The sequence below is a fragment of the Podarcis gaigeae genome, assembly GCF_964106915.1.
Source record: "Podarcis gaigeae genome assembly, chromosome: 4".
Taxonomy (NCBI): Eukaryota; Metazoa; Chordata; class Lepidosauria; order Squamata; family Lacertidae; genus Podarcis; species Podarcis gaigeae.
Genome location: NC_139677.1, coordinates 84,476,916 through 84,486,438, shown reverse-complemented (window position 1 = coordinate 84,486,438; position 9,523 = coordinate 84,476,916). Strand labels below are relative to the sequence as shown.

The window sequence follows — 9,523 nt, the reverse complement described above, 5'->3', positions numbered from 1 at the left end:
GAAGAATCATTGTGATCTTTGCTTCTTCCAGTACACTGATTAATTCGCCTGTCTTCCCAAGTGATGTGTAAAATTTTTCGGAGACACCATTGATGGAATCTTTTGAGGAGTTGGAGATGGCGTTTATAAGTGGTCCATGTTTCACAAGCATACAGTATGGTTGGCAGTACAATAGCTTTGTAAACAAGCATCTTGGTTTCCCTGCGAATGTCACAGCCCTCAAAGACTCTGCACTTCAATGGGGAGAAATCAGCACTCGCCCTTGTGTTGGCCCTTGTGGAAAAATAACTTCCTAGGTCAGAGAAGTGATCGACATTTTCCAAGGTTACACCATTGAGTTGGAGTTGTGGCGCTGCAGAGGGGTTATTTTGTACTTGTTGGTGCAGCACTTTGTTTTTTTGGATGTTGAGTGATAGACCTAGCTTTTCGTAAGCTTCTGCAAAGCAAAATCTTCGCAGTAGGGCTCTGTTCCGATGGCACAAAGCAGTCACGACAAACTGGTAGATTCCCATCTGCTGCAGCCTTCATCCGCCTTCGCAGCCGTTGTAACATACCACTTGTTATCATCTGCCTGTTCTGCCGTTGAGGACTTCTTGGATCATTCTTTGTCTAGCTCCTTCCCTTTGACCTTACCGTCTTGGGTGACCCTGCTGGGAGTACGAGATTCCCGACGGCTTCGTTCACAGGGGTCATATGAACATGCAAGCCCACTCACCACGACAAGGTGATGATCCAGCAAGTGGGGACAGTGGTAGTAACACTATCATGTAACCTTAAAATAAATTTTAAATAAATAAAATAAATTTTAAATAAATTTCCATCGACCCTTTTCCCCCCTTCCCCGTTTTGTTCTGTGGCGATTGTGTAATGTTTGGTATCTTTTCTAGATGCCCACCTTCAGCTGGTTCCCACTACTGTGCTATTCAATACCGCTCCCTTATTAAATAAATAGAGACCACATCTCCACCAAGCTGTAGTTGTTGAGAGGAGGGTGTGCATTAGCAACTAGGCTTGATAATCAATCATAATTTTTCTTAGCAACCTTCAGGAATGTGAATTAACAAAAACAGAATGGATGTTGTGGCACATTTAAAGATTCGGATTAATGGCACGAGCTTCCACAGCAGGGGGGCACAGAGAGATGGTAAGGCAACAACACCCACCCCCACCCCCGTGGCTTTATATAGGGGTCCCCACATACTGGATCATAATATCTGAGGTTACTAGTACAACAAACCAGATTGTGCCTGGAAACAGTCCCCTAGTCTTCACCCTTTGCCCACTCAGAATCCTGTTCCTCTTCATTCATTGCCAAAGTAAATAAATGAGTGAAAAATGTCCTAACCGTTCCTAGCATGTTTGTAAGGTGTGCACTTAATTTAGAATAAGCTCTAGCAAACATTAGGTACTAGTGGGGAGTGCCCAGCATTGCCCGGGAAGTCGATGGACAAAAAAAAAGAGAATAATGTATAGTGCAATTTGTGAAATTGTGGGTTGGCTGTGCATGCATCCATCCATCCATCCATCCATCCATCCATCCATACCAACCCAGTATTCCAGCCTGACCTGAAGAGCATTTGACCTAGCCCTAAATAAATTCTTTTGGGAGGGGAGCTACTATTTAATAATTAGGGTTAATTTGGTCTACCATCTTGGTTCAAAATGGCACAATGTCAGGGAAGGACTGGCTGAGGAAGAGTGGTGAGAGCTGCCCACCATGGCTTAGATCCTGGATTGTGGTGTAGGACACTGCAGAGCAGTCTGCAGAAGCGATGAGCTGCAATGTGCTAGACTAGAGGCAGAGGGTTTGAGCGATTGGGGGGGGGGCAGTCAGGAGAATGATCTGAGACTGAGTCACAGAGTCAGACACAGAGGAGTCAGAAGTTTCCCCTGCTACACAGAAAAGGTGTAGAGCTTGACTGGCAGCAAGATGACAGTGTTGGCCGGTAGCTCTCTAGCCAGTATGGGAAAATCACTCCTGAAGGTTGTACTTTAGGAGTGCTGCAGGGTTCAAGACTTTACTTTAGAGCAGACTTTGCAGTCAGGGCTGAGCAGACCCAAGGACAATAGTATTCAACACTATTTTGTACACATGGTGAAAATTATGAAAAAATTAAGGTATGTACTTTAATTTAAGGCATATGTACTTTTTTCTATTCCATTGCTAGTATGTGATAATTCAATTAGTGCTTAAATGTATGCAAAGTGTCCTTTTCACAGTAGCATATGAGCATTACTGAAATGACCCTGACAACTGATCATAATCACCATCCATCTGGTGGTCTTTCTAAGTCCTCAAAATCATATGGCAAAGCAAAAACTGTTAAGTCTATAAGGTGCTATTAGACTCTTTCTAACTTTTCTTCCTGCTGCCCTGTCAGCCAGCCACCTCCCAGAAGCCTTTTCCTTCCTATGCCATTCTATTCCATTTTTATATTCCAAGCTCCACCCACATTCCACAGGGAAATCTATTTACTGTTGCTATGTTCAGAATCCTCTGCCTCTTTTAAGTGGCATACATGCTCCCTCCCATCTATCTGCTAAACTGACAAAGGGCTTCCCTTTCTGAGATGAGATCCCAGATTTGATGCTTCATGGTTCCGGCTCCATCTTTCTGGGAAGATGACTGGTACTATGGCATGGCTACTTGTGATGCTTTTAAATAATCTCCTGGCTGAGACTAGTGGCCAGACACCACCACAGGGCTTTAGGTATGCCTCTTATGAGGTGACCATCCCAAGGAAACTGAGCATCCGATATGGACAAGAGGAAATCCAGGATGTCAGCTACCTACTGCAGATTGAGGGGAAGAGCCAGGTGGTGCATCTCAGGCAGAAGAAGGGCATTGTTCCTAAACACTTTCCCATCTTCACGTACAATGAGGGGAACCTCCAGGTTGAGTATCCTTTCATCAGGGACGATTGTTTCTACAGTGGCTTCATACAGGGCAATCCTAACTCTTCAGCCACCATCACCACTTGCTCAGGAGGACTCAAGGGCGTGTTCCAATTAGAAAACAAGACGTTTGAAATTCACCCTGCCCAGGCATCTGCTACCTTTCAACATGTGGTGTATCAGCTGAGTGTAGACGAAGATGTCATGCGTATGAGGTGCGGGTTGACGGAGAAAGAGCAAAGTCATCAAGAGGCCATGATCCCGGAGGCAGAGCGTGTTGTAGTACAAAGTGCTCCGGCGGGACGCTGGTGGCCACACATCCGATACGCAAAGGTGGCAGTTGTGGTGGCACATGAACAATATGCTAAGTTTAATAATAACGAAACTGAAACTGCTTTGACTGTTTTCTATGTCATCCATACTGCAAATGAATTTTACGAGCCACTTGGTCTTCAGATCTCTCTTGTGGGGCTGGAGATATGGTCAGAAAAGGACCTAATAACAATTAGTGACCAAATTGGGGCCACACTTTATGCTTTTAATGCATGGAGACGGGACACGTTACTTACACATTTAAATAATGATGTTGCTCACTTATTTACGCACGAGGATTTTGGACAAAGAATTGGATTGGCGTATGTAAACACTATTTGTTCTTCTCATTGGGCATCTGTTGTCCAAACATTAAAGTATCTAGATTTGAACATATTCTCTGTAACATTTGCCCATGAATTAGGCCATACTATTGGTTTGAGACATGATACAGCAAATTGTAAATGTGACAGGCATAGATGCATTATGGATGCTACTGCGGTAAACACTGATAAGTTTAGCAATTGCAGTTATGAAGAGTATTACACAAACAGGAACAAGGCTTGCTTGTTAACTCCTCCAGAACCTGATCAAATATACAAGTTTGAAATCTGTGGGAACAAAGTAGTGGAAAAAGGAGAGCAATGTGATTGTGGTACCAATAGTCAGTGTGAATTGGATCCCTGCTGCCAGCCTAATTGCATGTTGCGTCCAGGTGCCAATTGTGCTTCTGGACAGTGCTGTGTCAAGTGTCAGTACCATGCAGCCGGATACACTTGCAGAGGGAATATCAGTGTCTGTGATCTTGCAGAGTACTGCAGTGGGGCTTCAGAGCAGTGTCCTGAGGACGTTTATGTGCAAGATGGTGCCCCATGCAGTGATGGTGCCTATTGCTATCATGCTCATTGTACTACTCACAATGTGCAGTGCAAAGCGATCTTTGGCAAGGATGCAACAGTTGCTGCAGAAAGTTGTTACAAAATACTGAATGCTCAAGGTGATCGCTTTGGCAACTGTGGTTTTAGGCATGGTAGATATGTGAAATGTAATGCTGATAATACTCTGTGTGGCCGAATCCATTGTGATAATATTCGTGGATTACCTTCTTTGGTAGAACACAGCACCCTAATTCAAACATTTGTTGGTGATACTAAGTGCTGGAGTACAGACTACCACAAAGGACCGGGGACAGGTGATATTGGAGCAGTGAAAGACGGGACTCCTTGTGGCACGGATATGATGTGTATTGATTCAGAATGCAAGAACGTGTCCCTCTTGAAGTATGATTGTAATGTCTCAATGTGCAATAACAGGGGAGTATGCAACAACCACAAACACTGCCATTGCAATTATGGCTGGGCCCCTCCTGACTGCCTAAAGGAAGGTTATGGTGGCAGCATTGAAAGTGGACCAACTGCAAAAGACTGGAGTGGTATCGTTATGGGAACTTTTGTAGGAAGCGTATTATTTGTTTCTGTTGCAACTCTTGGTGTTAGTATGGCTTTGTATTACAGGATTGTGCTGAGAAACCACCTTCGAAGAATGAGTGCCAGAATCAGTGCTGGAGGAGAAACCTCAAGTGATCACAAAAGGGAAGAAAGCTTGTAGAATGTAGATATCTGAGAGTGTTATATAACATACAGTGGAATTCATAAGCTTTGAATAAAGGTGTTGTTTTTTGAGAAAACCTGCTTGTTAATTCAGTCTGTATCATACATAAATAACGGATTCATCCACAAACAAAAAACGTTTGCTGTATGTTAGGTCTGTCTCTGTGCTTTAACAGAATTCTTTTTTTTCGATCCTAGAGTGGGGGCAGGAGAAAATGTGTGCTGTAAAATGATTGACTATGCACTCTGAATGAAATCCACAAATTAAACAGGAGGACTCCATACCTACAGAAACCAATTTATGCCATTGTATTTTTAAAAATGCTTCAGTTGTACAGGGATAGGATCATACCCAAATCCTCTTATTTTCACAGTTATTATGCTAGTAGGTCCAGTCGCGGACGACTCTGGTATATACTGTACTGTATAGTAAATTCACACTAGTCCAGCAAACAACATTGCAAAAGTGAAAGCGACAGCAGTGACAGCACAGAATGTTAATGTTGAAATGAAACAGCCTACCATTATATTTAACGATCACAAACAACAGAGTTTAAGCACCGATTGTGCAAATACTAAAAACACAGCGCTCACGTAACTTGAAAAGTCCAGATATTCTGCCCCAAAGGCTTGTTTATTCGGGTGTAAATCAAATGCCCGGCAATAAAGCTGATAATGTCCAGTTTGCAAAATTGCATGCTTTTCTTAAGCACTTAAATAAGAGGCAGTTGGGAGCCTTCTGATCTCCGCCTTAGCAGATTGTCCCAAAGTGATTAGCTCTTTCAGTGCAGCCTGGTCAGCTGCCCGAGGCTCCCGCCACACAGCCTTAAGCTAGCAGCTGCTGCTATCATCATGACCCAGCAGCGATGAAAACATTAATGCAAGTTCAGATCCTGGCCCTTCCATTGCTTTTGCTTCGCTGATGCGGTCCAGTGCTGACTCCTGATTGGAGGCCGGCTTTCCCCCTCCGGCAGCGAGGTTGCAGCGGCCCCTCCTGGTATCCGGCGCAACCTCGGGGGCGTGAGCCTTGTCGGAACCAGGAAGCGAGCTGCTGCCAGGGCTGGGGCGACGCGCAGCAAGCAGGCAAGGTGCTCTTCGCATTTCCTGCCTCGTCCTCGTTTCTGATTTCCAGGCGGAGCAGATCAGTTAACGGTGCCGTCTGACAGAGGAGGAAGGGTTGCCAACTTTCCTGCCCGGCAAGGTTCCTGTGCCTTTTATTTACTGGTTGTTGCATGACAGCAGGCACCGCTTTCGCTTTCGTTGCAGGCCGGCTGGGGGGGGGGGCAGGGAAGGGGAAAGGAAAAAAAAGCCCCACCCACGGAGATTTTGCTCCTTGTCCCGCAGTTGTATTAAAGGCACAGGGATAAGGGCGCTGGCAGCTTTGTGAACGGGTCCTGTTTTCCCTCTCGGGGTTGCATTTTCTTCTGTTTCGTTTCTCTTTGGGTCAGGCGGTAGCGCAGGGATAGGGAACTTGCCGACTTCCCGATCGTGGGCGTAGCCAGGATTTATGTTAGGAGGGGCTGAGTGCCCACCTGTCATCATCCTCTCTCTGGCTCTGTCTAGCAGATTCGGAATGAAATGTCTCATTCAACAGCAGTTGTTTTAAATCACTTCCTTTTGACTCCCGAGTGCTCAGAAAACCCTGTCAAAATCTTTCTACAATTTCTACTTTTAGTGGGGGCAGCTGTCCCCCCTGCCCATGCTCACCATGTAGCTGAACTAGAACTCCCACCATACCTAACTTTGCAGCAGAACTTATTCCTCCAAAATTTTACTGTAAGCTGTATTTCATTAAAAAAAACTATAATGCATATATATACACATATATATACACACACACACTCTGACCAAACTGTGGGAGGCAGTGGAAGACAGGAGTGCCTGGCGTGCTGTGGTCCATGGGGTCACGAAGAGTCGGACACGACTAAACAACAACAATATACACACACACAGACGCAGGTGGCGCTGTGGGTTAAACCACAGAGCCTAGGACTTGCCAATCAGAAGGTCGCCGGTTCGAATCCCTGCGACGGGGTGACCTCCGGTTGTTCGGTCCCTGCTCCTGCCAACCTAGCAGTTTGAAAGCACGTTAAAGTGCAAGTAGATAAATAGGTACCGCTCCGGCGGGAAGGTAAACGGCATTTCCGTGCGCTGCTCTGGTTTGCCAGAAGCGGCTTAGTCATGCTGGCCACATGACCCGGAAGCTATACACCGGCTCCCTTGGCCAATAAAGCAAGATGAGCGCCGCAACCCCAGAGTCGGTCATGACTGGACCTTATGGTCAGGGGTCCCTTTACATTTATATATATATATATATATATATATATATATATATATATGCTTTCGTAGATTTTCACGGGTACAGGAATGCAGGTTTTGGTGTCCTCGGGTGTCTTCCCGTGTAAAAGTTGGGGTGTCTAGGCGACGTTTCGACGAGGTCTCACTCGTCATCTTCAGGCTGGTGCTTTCGGCTTCTTGTTACTGGAACAGAGCGGGATCTCAATGTTTGAGTTCCTATAAATACTGTAGAGGGGGTGTGGTGTCTAGCCTCCAATGTTCTGGGCAGAGAGGAAGTTCCCAGGCCATCGAGATAGAGAAACACCCTCACAACATGAACAAGCGTGACGACACATCCCGCTTGCCAGACATCTGGAAATTAGCCCTCCCCACAAAAACTGACACCAGATCCAGAGGCACACAGAACGCCAACACCAATCAACCACACCAGACCCAAACCCAGACCCTCTCCACAGATGAATTACTGACACCATCCAGTAGCCAATCCATGGTGGCACCTCCGGATGCTGCACCCCCCTGCAATCCCTACACAGATCTGGCTGACACAAGCCACAAAACCACAGCTCGCCCCTATACACGAAGCCAAGCCAAAGCACAACTAAGTGCAATACAGCCATCTTCTCAGGAAAACTCTTCACAAAGTTCAAGAGGTCAAGACACAAAGACTTTAGCAACTAATCCACACCTAATGACCCACCTAAGTGGTACTCAGGATATCACTCAAGAAATCACTCAAGGTATCTCTCAAGTAATTAAGGAACAAAAGAAGAAAAGGCACACTAGCCTGGGAACTTCCTCTCTGCCCAGAACATTGGAGGCTAGACACCACACCCCCTCTACAGTATTTATAGGAACTCAAACATTGAGATCCCGCTCTGTTCCAGTAACAAGAAGCCGAAAGCACCAGCCTGAAGATGACGAGTGAGACCTCGTCGAAACGTCGCCTAGACACCCCAACTTTTACACGGGAAGACACCCGAGGACACCAAAACCTGCATATATATATATATATATACACACTGTGTATATATATATCCCAACACCCTCGAAGCAGTTTACAAGAATAAAATCAGCACGAAAGAGTGCAACCATAATTTAAAACATACAAAAACTGAAAACCACAATAGAATAGTGTAAAACAAATTAAAATTCAGAAATTGACAGTGTTGCTTTCTGCTTAGAAATGCATCTCTTTATGTTGCTTCCTTTGTAAGATGTATTTCAAAAATGTGGGTGTGATGCGGTTGTAGCTGGCCTGTGGGCTTGCTGAACTACAACCCCCGTCATTCCTGGTTATTAGCTCTGTTTGCTGGGGCTGATGGGAGCTGAAGTTCAGCTGCCCAAAGGTTTCCCATCCCTGATTTAAAGTACAGTAAATGACGTATAGACAGTTTTACACCAGAAATGTTTAAGTCTTATGGGAGCAGACTGCAGCATAAGTTTGTTCAGGGCTATTTCTAGAAACTTTGGGAGCTAATTAGCTCCAAGGAAATTTGTTCTAAATTTAATGTTTGTATTGTTCTGCTGTTTCATTTGCTGCTTTAGGAGGAAGGGCGGGATAGAAAATAAATAATCTTTTTCTACAAATAAAGGTTGGTGCTCACACATTGAGATCCAAGGTATTTCTTTGAGCTACAGGAAGCTACATGAGGATAGATTATCTAGGGACAATCTCATTATACGCCATTTTGGACTTTACTTACAGCCCAATTGTCTGCCTAGGTACTTGGAAAAAAGCTGCACTTTATACTCTATTATAAAATAGCCTGTAAACCGGTTTTTGAAGGGGATGGCTCTTTTGGTTAGTTATATTAGAAAAATTGTTCACTGGTGCTCTCACAGTGTAAAACTGTATCTTAGCAACTGTAGTATGTGAATTGCTGTAGTTTGTGTCCTGCATGGAGTCTTTTGTGTAAAAGTGCATGCATTTATCTGCATAGGTACTAGAAACAAGAAGCACTCACAATTCTCTCTCACACATGCTTACCTGGAAGTAAGTTGCATTGAATTCAGTGTAGTTTACTTCTGAGTCAACATTTGTCAGACTGCATTACTGGGGGCGGGGCAGGAACCCACTTTCCACCTATGGTTATATAACGTAGTTTTCAGAGGACTAGCTGGATTGCAGTGCAAGCATCGAAAAGTATTCTAGCACCACAAAGACTAGCACACTTACGTAAGTTTTCGTAGACCAGGATCTACTACGTGATTAGATATCTGAGGCATTATCCTAAGCTGACAGATATATCTGTTGTTGTGGGTGGGGTTGGTTGCAAGCAGCGAAATGAGAGAGAAGTGAAATGCACACATGATCTACTGTGACAGTTATGCTAAGGCATGTAAAATAGGTTCGGGGACATCCATTATCTTGATTCAAGCCACAGGTGATAGTTTTAAACTTCCTTGAA

The 9,523-nt window shown here is 44.7% G+C and overlaps 1 protein-coding gene and 1 pseudogene across 2 annotated transcripts in view; both read left to right on the top strand.

Annotated features, from left to right (window-relative positions):
- The first annotated feature begins 2,490 nt into the window (after positions 1–2,490).
- Positions 2,491–4,894, top strand: LOC310842851 (disintegrin and metalloproteinase domain-containing protein 20 pseudogene; annotated as a pseudogene). The gene has a single exon. The product of its transcript is annotated as a disintegrin and metalloproteinase domain-containing protein 20 pseudogene (transcript).
- A 374-nt stretch (positions 4,895–5,268) lies between these two features.
- Positions 5,269–9,523, top strand: part of PARP4 (poly(ADP-ribose) polymerase family member 4) — a 50,928-nt gene continuing 46,673 nt past the window's right edge. The window contains 1 exon segment of the mRNA XM_083735857.1: positions 5,269–6,018. The gene's annotated coding sequence lies outside the window, so the exon portion shown is untranslated.